This window comes from Salvelinus namaycush, chromosome 7 (assembly GCF_016432855.1).
Source record: "Salvelinus namaycush isolate Seneca chromosome 7, SaNama_1.0, whole genome shotgun sequence".
In the NCBI taxonomy this organism is placed as follows: Eukaryota; Metazoa; Chordata; class Actinopteri; order Salmoniformes; family Salmonidae; genus Salvelinus; species Salvelinus namaycush.
The window spans coordinates 47,027,330-47,041,228 of record NC_052313.1 but is presented as its reverse complement, the minus strand read 5'-3'; the positions used below and the strand labels follow the sequence as shown (position 1 = coordinate 47,041,228).

The following is a 13,899-nucleotide window of genomic DNA, read 5'->3' as shown; positions in this document are numbered from 1 at the left end:
GGAAGTCAAATCCTCTACTTCTTATTTTTGTTTAGACGGAGCTGACAAAAGGCCTCATTCATCTGTGAGGGAGGAAGAGAGAACATTCAGGGACATTCAGTCCTCTGGTGTGAACGGAGGAAGCTCAGCAAGACTTGGCTGTGATTGGTGCTCGGCCCATGCAGCAGAAGGATTGTCGAGAGAGAGAGAGAGAGAGAGAGAGAGAGAGAGGAGAATATTTCAGCCACACCATATAGCAGTCATGTGGGTTTTTACTTTTGTATATATGCAGTTTTCAAATACTGGTAAACATACTTAGGTTCTTTAGAAAACTTTAAAGTACACATTTAACTGGCCGGACTTCTGACAGACAGGAGTAGACAATTCTCACTGGTCCTCTTGATAAAAAGCATGATGAAGTCAGCAAACACCATTCATTATGGATTAAAGATAACACACTGTGTGTCTAAAACAATTGCAATCTCCAACTCAGTTTCAGCAACAGACACATTTCTAAGGAGAACATGTCCTTGAATGTCTTCTGTGGTTAAGTTGGGTCCAGCTCTATGGCCAATTCCCACAACGTCTGTGTGGATCAATAGGAGAATTCACTCACCTCAGAAAAAAAATAAAAATGTGGATGAAATACCTAAGATGCCTGCAAACTAGTAAATAAAACACTGTGTATACGTTGTGTGTACGCTCTGTGTGCAAACGCGCACGTACATGACCTTGAGTGTGATAAGAGGTTCAGGAACCGCCAGGGCTGTCCTTGCAGAGAAAATAGATCAATAATCAATTCTGTTTATGTTTATCAAAGCAGGATACATATTTACTTAGCAAGACCCTACTGTAGGTTAACTAAGACAAATCCAACATCTTCATTTGAGTTTCTTATCATCCAAGTTATCTACTGGACATGAGATATTGTTTAGTCAAGGGGATTTCCTTATGCTGTTTCTGGAGGCAAACCATTATACAGCCTACCGTTGGTGACTTCATTTGAGGTAATAAGGACAATGTGCCCTCTTGGTCCCTTGCCATGGCACACCCATGGTGTGTGGGTGTGTTTGTGTTTGTGTCTGTGCTTAAGTGCGTGTGTGCATGTGTTTGAAGAGTGGCCGGGGCTCTAGAAATGTGTGAATATAATCAAAAACATCCCCTTTGTGTAGCTAGAGATGAGAAACAGGACATAGGAGATCAATGACATCATTATTTTTCTTCCACTGCCTCCCCTGTCTCCTATTTCAATATTTATGTGAAACTTCAATAAACCTCACTAGGGTGGTGTACAACTTGACAGCTAATGAGAAAAATATCTGCTAATGTCCCCTTTTAAAATCTTTCATGCAACACAGCCTGAGCCTGTGCGTGCGTGTGCGTGTGCGTGTGCGTGTGTGTATGTGTGAGTGTGTGTGTGTGTGTGCGTGTGTGTGTGTGTGTGTACGTATGTATGTATGCATGTGAGACATTATGTACTTGCTGCATGCTACAATCCTTCTCACATTTCTACCTGGTTTCTACCTGGTTTAGTTCGTGCTGTTCACCTTGACTCTGCATGCACTCCACTACAGCTAGTTCCCGCTCCCATGATTATGGACCAACTTCCTGGATTGGTTCCCTTGCGCTGGAGAAAGGTGTGTCTGCTGTTGTTGATTCTGCATTTGTGCTGACCTTGACCTTTTTGAGTAATCAACATACCAGAAGACGCTATTGCAGCCGTACCGGCCTTAGAACGCTCAGAACAAACACATTCACTATAGGGTGTTAAGGAGGAATCATGTGTTTTAATCAGACTGACAGTCATCTCATCATTAACCTTTGAACCCCCCACCAACACATACAGGCACACCGCACGCAAGCGCACACACACACACACACACACACACACACACACACACACACACACACACACACACACACACACACACACACACACACACACACACACACACACACACACACACACACACACACACACACACACACAGTATTCTGCGGTTGACCCCTCCTTCTGGCAGAATACCCCGGATCCATTTGGACACGTTGATGTCATTGTATACAGTTTGCCTAAGGGCTCCCATCTCAAATATAGAAAGTCAAATGTTTTCTTTCTCATGTGTGCGTGACTTAAAGCTGGAATCCTTAATGGTGAAACAGCCACGTCCGTTTGCGATATTACAACAGCAAAGTACTCCTAGTTCTTGTACTGTAAACAACAAACACAGTTTTTTCCCTCTCGGACATCATTGCACACCTGATAGAAGAGCAAAATATGTATGTACTGCAAAAAAAATGTACTTTGATGTGCGACGCTCCTCAGCTCGGCAACAAAAACTATAACAACGGTGGTGGGGCGGTCAGTGGCGCTGTTTCACCCTACTGTGGATTCCAGCCACAAGACTCATGGATGGCCTCTGGCGTTGTAGTCCGTTGTATGTATACATTTCAGGAGACCAATAATATACTGTACAATGCATGTCTTTAAACACGTGTGTCATCCGTACAGCCCACACAAGTCCAATTTTGTATGTCTTAGTCAATGAATTAGTTATGATTTCAGACTTGACATGCGAATGAGAAAGTTACCAACCTTTTAGCTCAAGGGCTCTGGCAAGAGATGATTCATCGATAAGGAGCCAAAAATAAGACAGTTTTATATGTCCCTATTCGTCATCATTACACTAATAACCATCTCCAGAGGCAGCAGACAAAACCAGGCTGAAACATATTCGACCTAGATAGAGATCAACATGAACACATACCATTGAGCAATGTTTGGGCCAACCATGTAAGACTCCTGGGTTCCACTGCTTTAGTTAAAGCTACAGTTTGGGATCTGGGAATCTGTTCAACCAAAACAAGTGAATGGTTGGGTTCGCTATTCTGCTATACAACAAATCCCAGATTGTAGCTTTAAGGGATAAGAAATAGCACATGGGCCCAAACAACAGATTCAGGCGGATTAATGCCTAATGCTTATTCCTAATTCAGGAAGAGTGTTATAAGGGAACACAATAGCATTTTGTGGCACATAGTTTGTGTTATAAATCACAGAAACTTTGACTGATTATCCTGTAAGATTGAATGATTGGATCACCAGTTAGCGCTATGGGCTCATGCTCACACAAGGACACAGTAGCATTCGAGGTGAGCAATGCTACAGTGAGTTGACACAATATTTGCCTTGACAGACAAAACACACACCACACATTCATGTGCACAAACAGGCACACATGCACTCATACAATGGAAAAAGGGCCCCGTTTTATCCATTGGAAATGCTCATATTGAACGTTCCAGTTCCACTCAGCTATTCCTTCACATATTCCCAAACCAGCATGATAATTCTGCTTATTTTATTATCCTAACGGTTAGTTGTTGAGGATCTCCACAATGTGTCGATCCGACGGCCAAGAGATATTCTGGTAATAGTTTGAGTGTTAAGCAATCACATGAGACTTTGTCCACTGCTATATGTTAACTAAGGTATATATCACTTCACTTCAGAAAGCATTCACACCCCTTGACTTATTCCACATTGTGTTACAGCCTGAATTCAAAATAGATTACATATATATTTTCTCACACAATACCCCATAATGACAAAGTGAAAACATGTTTTTAGAAAATGTTGCACATTTTGGGAAAATGAAATACAGAAATATCGTATTTACATCAGTATTTACACCCCCGAGTCAATACATGTTAGATTCACCTTTGGCAGTGATTGCAGCTGTGAGTTTTTCTGGGTATGTCTCCAAGAGCTTTGCACACCTGGAATGTGATTCTTCAAGCTCTGTCAAGTTGGTTGTTGATCATTGCTAGATAGCCGTCGTCAAGTCTTGCCATAGATTTTCAAGCCAATTTAAGTCAACACTGTAACTATGCCACAGGAACATTCAATTTCGTCTTGGTAAGCAACTCCAGTGTATATTTGGCCTTGTGTTTTAAGTTATTGTCCTGCTGAAAGATTAATTCATCTCCCAGTGTCTGGTGGAAAGCAGACTGAACCAGATTCTCCTCTAGGATTAGCTCTATTACTTTTCTTTTTATCCCAAAAAACTCCTTAGTCCTTGCCGATGACAAGCATACCCATAACATGATGCAGCCACCATCATGCTTGAAAATATGAAGAGTGGTACTCAGTGATGTGTTGTGTTGGATTTTCTCTAAACATAATGCTTTGCATTCAGGACATAACGTAAAATTCTTGGCCACATTTCTTGCAGTTTTACTTTAGTGCCTCATACAGGATGCATGTTTTGGAATATTTTTATTCTGTACAGGCTTCCTTCTTTTCACTCTGTCATTTAGGTTAGTATTGTGTAGTAACTACAATGTTGTTGATCCATCCTCAGTTTTCTCCTATGACAGCCACTAAACTCTGTAACTGTTTTAAAGTCACCATTGGCCTCATGGTGAAATCCCTGAGCGGTTTCCTTCCTTTCTGGCAACTGAGTTAGGAAGGACGCCTGCATCTTTGTAGTGACTGGGTTTATTGATACACCATCCAAAGTGCAGTTAATAACTTCACCATGTTCAAAGGGATATTCAATGTCTGCTTTTTTTACCCATCTACCAATAGGTGCAATTCTTTGTGAGGCATTGGAAAACCTCCCTGGTCTTTGTGTTTGAATCTGTGTTTGAAATTCACTGCTCGAATGAGGGACCTAACAAATAATTGTATGTGTGGGGTACAGGAGTCTTACATCGTTGGCACCAGGGCTGGTAATTAACCAGAGCTCTCTCTCTCTATCCTTCTCAGGCCCTACTGTGACAATATAAATAATACTGTGCCTCCACAGTCTCACTGCAAACCCAACACCAGACACAGTCTCAGAGACAGAGACAAATCTGAAAGTGAAGAGAGCTGCATTGTCTCAGAGGAAGAAGAAGTGAGAAATGGCTCAGATATCTCTGTGGTTTGAGGCATGAACACACAGGCACACACTTGTTTTTAGCGTGTCGGGCACAGTTTCCTGCTCAGTGGAAATGTCATCATTGTCACTCACTGCAGTTATAAAGAGAGATTGTCTATGTCTCTCACCTCTTAACGAGGAGTGGAGGAACAACGCAGGCAGGCAACGCAGGCAAGCAGATGTTGCTAAATGTGACTTTTACACTTGAATGCAGAACATGAGACTTGATCACATACACATGTTTACATGCAGAGGCACAGTCATACTGTACAGACGGACAGACAGACATGGGGGGGGGGGGTCAACATCTTTGAGTCAACATCAAAGTCAACATCTTTGAGTCGATAACTACTGTCAGCAGCACCAGCTAGCCACTTCATCAAATCACCATGAGTCGATCTGCCATGGGTGGACTGATGCTGTGCTTAGCTTTGCTGTCCAAGCAGTGCCCATCGATTTCCCCTCTACTTTGGCTAACGCATTACAGTACAGGCATGGAATGGAGAACAGTCAACACCACTAGCCATCATTGATCTCCAGCCTACTGGGGCTAGTCTAATAGAGTAGGGTGTAGTCTACAGGAGTGCGGTACATAGTTCGGCAGCAATCTCTTTACTATAGCCAACTATATAGTACCACACCCAGCATGTAGAGACAAGGGCAGACCCATATCTCCCCGGCTTGTTCTGCAGAGACAAGCATTAACACACCTTTGTTTCCTGGCGCAGAGCAGAGAAAACAGAACATATCTCTTATCGATGAGACCAGAGCCAAGTCAAGATACAACTGATTGCAGAGATGAACATGTCAGTCATGGCTCCTGCTTAAGTCCAGGACATGGTTTTAAAAATGACATGACATTTGATGAGGAAGACACAGACAACCAATGACACGGTGACAGATACTAGATTGATAAGCGATTGTATCACGTAGCAAAGCAACAAGGGTAATGAATGCTGACAACAGTGAAGCTACAATTTCCTAACTGCATTGTAAGGGGTTGTATAGCCCTGCCTCCCTTTTTTTGCATTAATTCACATGATGAAAATACCTATCACCTGGCAAGACAAGGATTCCTGACAGATCCCTGCAGTTCACATGTCTTCAAAGGGTGTATGAAGTCACTTCCTGTGATCGCAAACAAACATGACCTTCGACCCCATAATGGCCTCATACATACTGTAGCTCTTATCAAGGCTAATACCTTACAGCTCAATCACACAATCTATATGAAAGAGACATGTTAAACATGGAACTGTGATGTTGTAATACAGGTAACAGGCTCTCTAGACAAGTAGGCATAGGTCTTGCGGAGTGCAGAACAGTTCACACTGTATCTTGGCAGATGGAGACATGAGCTACTGTCAGGTCTTTGGGCGAATGCAGTGTACTTACACATCAGAGTCATTACTGATACATACTACTGGGCATACGACTGTTTGCTCAGACATACTGTCTGGGTGGGGCGGTAAGAAGATAACGGCCTCAGACAAATCAAATCAAAGTTAATTGGTCGCGTACACAGATTTGCGCAGGTGCAGCGAAATGCTTGTGTTTCTAGCTCCAACAGTGCAGTAATACTTAGCAATAATAATAATAATAACACATAAAAAAACGATACACACATAACCCCCAAAAATAAAAAATAAAAAGTTATATAGGACAAGCCATGACTAGAATACAGTATATACATACAGTGCCTTCAGAAAGTATTCACACCCCTTGACTTTTCCCACATTTTGTTCTGTTACACCCTGAATTTAAAATATATTAAATTGTGATTGTTTGCCACTGGCCTACTCACAATACCCCATAATGTCAAAGTGGAATTATGTATTCCAAAATGTTTACAAATTATGAAATGTCTTGAGTCAATAAGTATTCATCCCTTTTGTTATGGCAAGCATAAATACATTCAGGTTTAAAAATGTGCTTAACAAGTCACATAATAAGTTGCATGGACTCGTAATAGATTGTGTTTAACTTGATTTTTTAAATGACTACCTCATCTCTGTACCCCACATATACAATTATCTGTAATGTCCCTCTGTCGAGCAGTGAATTTCAAACACAAATTCAACCACAAAGACCAAATTCAACCTAGCAAAAAAGGGCACCTATTGGTAGATGGGTAAAAAAAGAAAGCAGACATTGAATATCCCTTTGAACATGGTGAAGTTATTATTAATTACACGTTGGATGATGTATCAATACACCCAGTCACTACAAAGAGAGAGGCGTCCTTCCTAACTCAGTTTCCGGAGAGGAGGGAAACTGCCCAGGGATTTCACCATGAAGCCAAAGGTCACTTGAAAACAGTTACAGTGTTTAATGGCTGTGATAGGAGAAAATTGAGAATGGATCAACAACATTGTAGTTACTCCACAATACTAACCTAATTGACAGAGTGACGAGAAGGAAACCTGTATAGAATACAAATATTCCAAAACATGCATCCTGTTTGCAACAAGGCACTAAAGTAAAACTGCAAAAAATGTGGCCAAGAAATTAACTCTGTCCTGAATACAAAGCACAGTGTTTGTGGCAAATCCAACAAAAAACAGTACCACTCTTCATATTTTTAAGCATGGTGGTGGCTGGATCATGTTATGGGTATGCTTTTCATCGGCAAGGACGAGGGAGGTTTATTTTATGATAAAAGGAAAAGGAGCTAAGCACAGGCAAAAGTCTAGAAGGAAACCTGGTTCAGTCTGCTTTCCAACAGACAAAATCACCTTTCAGCAGGTTAATAACCTAAAACACAAGACCAAATATACACTGGAGTTGCTTACCAGGACGACATTGAATGTTCCTGAGCTGCCTAGTAACAGTAACAATATGTAAACAATATTAAAGTTACCAGTGTTCAATGACTCTATGTACATAGGGCAGCACTCTCTCAGGTGCAGGTTAGAGCACCGGGTGGTAGCTGGCTAGAACAGTGACTAAGGTTCAGGGCCATCTACTGGGCGAAGGCCGACTGGGGGTGACTTTTAACAGTCTGATGGCCCGGAGATAGAAGCTGTTACTCAGTCTCTCGGTCCCAACTTTTATGCACCTGTATTGTCTCTGCCTCTTAGATGATAGCGGGGTGAACCGGCCGTGGCTAGGGTGGCTGAGGTCTTTCATGATCTTTTTGGCCTTGCTGTGACACAGGGTGCTGTAGATGTTCTAGAAGGTAGGCAGTGTGCCCCCGGTGATGCGTTGAGATGACCGCACCACCCTCTGGAGAGCCCTACAGTTGCAGACAGAGCAATTGCCATACCAGGCGGTGATACAGCCCGACAGGATGCTCTCAATGGTGCATCTGTAGAAGTTTGTGAGGGTCTTAGGGGCTAAGCCACATTTCTTCAGCCTCCTGTCTGTGTGGTTGTCAGGGATGTGCACGCAGAGGAACTTGAAGCTTTTGACCCTCTCCACTGGGCTCTCACCTTTTCCCTGTAGGCTGTCTGATCGTTGTTGGTAATCAGGCCTACCACTGTTGTGTCGTGAGAAAACTTGATGACTGAGTTTGAGACGTGCCTTGCCACGCAGTCATGGGTGAACAGGGTGTACAGGATGGGGCTGAGCACTCACCCCTGTGGGAGAGTTGCTGCCTACCATCCTGTCAGGAAGTCCAGGACTCAGATGCACAGGTAGGGGTTCAGACCCAGGGACCTAAACTAAGTGATGAGCTTGGAGGGCACTATGGTGTTGAAGGCTTAGCTGTAGTCAATGAACCACATTATTACATAGTTATTCCTCTTGTCCAGGTGGGATAGGGCAGTTTGCAGTGCAATGGCGATTGGTTCGTCCGTGGATCTGTTGGGGCGATTTGCAAATTGTAGTGGGTCTAGGGTGTCGGGTAAGGTGGAGGTGATATGATCATTAACTAGCCTTTCAAAGCACTTGATGACAGAAGTGAGTGCTCCGGGGTGACAGTAATTTAGTTTAGTTGCCTTTGCTTTCTTGGGTACAGGAACAATACAGTGGGGACAACAGACTGGGATATGGAGAGATTAAATATGTCCATAAACACTCCAGCCAGCTAGTCTGCACATGCTCTGAGGACGTAGCTTGGGATGCCGTCTCGGCCGTCAGCCTTGCATAGGGTTAACCCCATAACACACACTCTCTCTCTCTCTCTCTCTCTCTCTCTCTCTCTCTCTCTCTCTCTCTCTCTCTCTCTCTCTCTCGTTCGTCTCTTGGTGACTCATATTTTACATCTTAGTATGTGCATATGGGATGTGCATATGTGCATTTGGGCCGTGCATAATGAGGTGGGGGCGGAAAGGGGACAGGGCTGTACATCGGGTCAGATGTGTCACCGGGGTGACTGAGGACGGGGCCGGGATGACCTACCCCATAACCCATGGTAACAACTGCATGGAACTGCTGCTAGGTCATTTCCTGGTTTATTACTCTGATGCTTGTTGTGGATGATCACAGTGTCCTACCAAGCACTTTGCATGGGTTTGCAGTCTAAATAGAAAAACCTTTATTGTTATTTCTACCCATTTTAAAGCCACAATCTGGACTTTACGTTTCATTCCAACTGCAGTCAATAGGTAGGGTAGTCCTATATCTTTCATTGAAATTATCATTGAACAGCAGGAAATATCCCATATTGTTCATTTAAAGAGTTCTGTGAGAAAGAAATACACAGACAAACATTTTGGGCACCCATCTAGAACGAGCTCATTCCATCTCTTAAATTCATCCCTCTCTCCACTGTGGATTTTGAAATCTGTGACCGCCTCCATGGGTCCAGTTCCACAGAAGTCATCTATTGTTTGAAACTGGGCACCTGTTAGAGCGATGGCCACATTCATTGATGGATTGATAGATTGATTCATTAATGGTCCCTGTACAATCATTCCTTCCCTGGCTGCAGACATACCCTGCAGAGGCCAATGGGAGACCGGTTAGCTCTTCACAGGCGGTTGCACAGGGTTAGTGCTCTTTAATGTCCGGGGCGCTGGGAACTAAATAGATAAATGAAGATGGGTGTGAGAGTGGGCGTCGATGCTCGGCAGCACAAGAGAACAGCACCTGCTGCTCTCTCTCAAGAGCAGTGTTGTTGTGCCATAGGCTGGCATAGCTACCTATTGGGGACTGTAGATGGTATGTAGGCTACAGAAGATGATTGTAGATGTTGTGCAATAAAATGTGTTCAACTGTGTCATATCATTGTGAAATATTTGGCTGATTTGTGTTTACTAGCATTGATGTGCTCCATTGAGATAATGAGAAATAACAAACAATCTTTTTTCAATCTTACAATGATTGTTCATGGATGCTTGATTTCTTTCTCCCCAAAGACAACACAAGACGTGTGTGACAGAGACTCCAGACAATCACGGACTATAAAGGGAAAGCCAGCCACACCGATGCCTTGCTCCCGGACGAGTGAAACACCTGCTTCCGCTTCGAGGAAAACAACACTGAGCCGCCGAAGAGGGCTCTCGATGCTCACGAGGTCTGTGTGCTCTTGTTCTCTGTGGCCGACGTAAGTCATTTAAGCGTGTTAATCCATGCATGTGAGCAGCGTGAGAATGAGGCTGTGGCCCTGGCCTACTCTCTCTCTCTCGGACTGTCTCAGGAGTCGTCAGCCTTGTCCAGCCCGGGCAGCAGATTAATGCCTTATTAAGAGTAACTGATTTAACATCAATCTACTTACACTGATGTGTGATTAACCTACTGTTAGGTCTTGTACATCTTTTGTGGACACTGCAGGCCGGAATGAGGACTGGATTGAAATCCTTATACAGTACTCAGTGTTCTTTCTCTTTTCACCAGCACATGGCCGATGGACAGAAATGTCAACAGAGTAGACTGCAGTATTCATCTCAAGATTTCATTATTTTCAGTCATCGTAATTGCAGTCGCAACATACAATACGAACAGTGTCATCCTTAAAGGCCCAATCCGCAACTTGTCTTTTTTATATTGATAAGGAAGTGAAGTGGAACAGGCCTGGGTTGTGTATGGATGGAGGTGAGTATGTTTGTCATCTGTCTGTCCATCTCCAGGAAGTAGAGTGTCTGATGTCACGATAATACCATTAGGCTTTACAGGCGAACACTAATTCAAGCTGAAGGGAGTTGGGCTGAATAAATCCCCAACTTAGAGAGAGGCAACACCCTATTGACCCCACCGAGGACAAAGAACTGCTAACTCATACAAAATCTAATTGAGAGGTGAATCTTACTCATGTTTATTATGAGCTTATTATATTTCTTTGAACGTTTAAAAGTAGTCTTCTGCCAAGAGTTTACATCTACACTGTGCCACTGAAATTTGTACATCCATACACACTTGTTCACATGGCTCACAAATAAATACTCTTTGAATGTGTCTTTCATGAATAACAGTAGATATGAACGTAACCACTCCTTTTTTCACTCAACTCTAAGTGTCTACAATGCCTGAGCTGATGCTGAATGTGTGTAATAATCAATGCCGAGTCTGAGATGTCTTATTCCCCAATAAACATGGCATAAAAGGCCTTAATCATCATGGATCTTTCTGGAAATAGAGTACTGCATTCTTAATTGAAATGTCCTGGATATGCCTTTAAAAAAGGTACATTTACTCAAAAACTCTCGTTAAAAAAAATATGTGTATTAGTCCACTGTTGATAGTCCTAAATATTTTGCATGTAAGCAGTCAAGTTCTCCAGATATAGGATTTTCAAGAAGCAAAGTGTCACCTGCCACATCACGTTGATGCATTTTGAAAACTTGACTGCTGACATGATAAAAATGTTGGGACGGTATCAACAGTGGACTAATGAGTAAAATACCCAAAGATATTGGGGCAGCAGGTAACCTAGTGGTTAAAGCGTTGGGCCAGTAACCGAAAGGATGTTGGATCGAATCCCCGAGCTGTCAAGGTAAAAATGTGTTGTTCTGCCCCCTGAACAAGGCTGTTAACCTGTTCCCTAGTAGGCTGTCATTGTAATTAACAATTTGTTGTTAACTGACTTGCCTAGTTAAATTTGTAAAATACATTAATCAAAATATTGTGGTTTTTGAGTGGATTTTCCCAGTGCAAACAGCCTCATTGCCTTGCAGGTTCAAGGGTCATCGCCCATGGGTCGTGTAGAGCACGAAACGTGGGTTATAGTCGGCAGACCAGAGATTTGGCCTTAGTTGACACATACAGAACGTGGGTGGTTCACTAAGTTTAAAAAAAATGCATGGATAAAGAAAGCAAGTCGCAATTCACTTCATAGAAACAAATACTTTTTTTATTACACCATTTCACTGTTTCCATTATTGGTAATGGTATGTGGTAGATTAACATGACTGTTGGGAATTTAGAAAACTCCAAATCATTTGATCGACTGCCGAACACATGGAATTAATTTCCAGTAATGATCTTTTTTCCTTACAATATTAAACAATTCAGAGACAGGGTGCAACACAAAAAGCTATCCCATATCACATCGATAAAAAAGGTCAACGTACAATAAACGTTTTAAAAACATCAACGTAAATAAAGTCCACACGAGTATCTCCCAAGACTAGATGGATTCTGTTTTTTCATCCTTGGTTCGATAAAAAAATATCTGACAGAAAACTTGCATTAACCAATGGGTATGTTAATCATATTACCAGTGTAAAAACAAAAAAAAGTTGTGCATTTTTCCGAAACTAAAATATAAAAAGCCGGACACAGTTGGGGCTTGTGTTACCAGGTCGACAAGAGGCCACACAGGAAATTGGATGTCGAACGAGGGATGTAACTTCCTAGATCCAAGGCCACGCCCCCATCCTGTAGCCCTCTCTACCCCATGTTGATGTTTGGACACCACACCCGACAACTTTGGGACCGTCCACAGTACCGCCCTTGGTTGGTTGGTAGTACTTCCTCCTTCCTGGCTTGGCTAGGCGAGGGCCTGCTCCTCTATTGGTGGAGGTGGTAGGAGGGGCGGGGTCAGCGCCTGGACATGGATGGTCATCCATCGCAGTGCAGTGTTGTGTTGGTCGGTTTTTTCTAGACAAGTTATACAGCTAAAAAGAAGTGAGTGAAAAGAAGGCAATGCAGGAGGAGGGGGTGTACAGTGCATGACGGAGGGATGGTCTTCACGACGACGCCTGCTTCTCCTGTTCAATGGCTGGGGACAGAGAGAGACAGAGAGACAAAAGAACAGTGATGAGAATCTCACTGGCAACACCCTTGAGGCATAAATGGTCTTTCACTTACCCTAGGCCTATCATGTCTACTGTAGCATAGCTTAGACACACAATGTTAATATTGAAAAGGTAGGATTATATTCTATAGGAGTACCCGTAGGCCTACAGTACAGTAGCCTTCTTATGATGCATCTCACTGGGCAGACATTGGTTCAACGTAATTTCATTGAAATAACGTGGAATCAACGTTGATTCAACCAGTGTGTGCCCAGTGGGATAGGTCTAATAAAAAAATATTTAAAAATATAGTATTCATGTGTCATATCATAATGTCAGACTATTGCATAAATGTCTATATCCTTACTTTCTTTAGTCGGCAGCGGATTCTTCTCCTGCGTCTCGGTCTTTTTCAGCTTGGTCTTGTCGAAGCTGGCGACCTCCTCGAGATTTGGCTTGTCAGACATGATTGCGAAGAGTCTGTCAAAACGAGAAGCATTGTTTTAATGAAACATATGCGCAGACAGCACTGCAGCCACAATAGCTTTTCCTCAAGTGCGCAACTAGGGACGTGACCAAAACGTGTGAGTAGTGCGCCTGCATTCTTTTGTTCGCCCCTAGCAGAGCCTGGTGCAATTTGCCTCACATCCCGTTACCCAATTCAGGGACCATGTCACACACAGTGGCACAAAACCGCACCCCACAATGAATGGCGCCTAATATTCCCCAAAATGAACATTTACATAACAGTACGCGTTCCCATGCTGAGAACGCCGAAAAGAGAAAAAGCAGTTCGCCACACATAACCAACTATACGTTCAATTCAACAGCTAAAGTATAAAGATACTGTATATTATATGTATTTTTATTTAAAAAATATT

The 13,899-nt window shown here is 42.8% G+C and overlaps 1 pseudogene; it reads right to left on the bottom strand.

Moving 5' to 3' along the window:
• LOC120050749 overlaps positions 1–12,850 on the bottom strand; it is a 43,983-nt pseudogene extending 31,133 nt beyond the window's left edge.
• Positions 12,851–13,899: the final 1,049 nt, after the last annotated feature.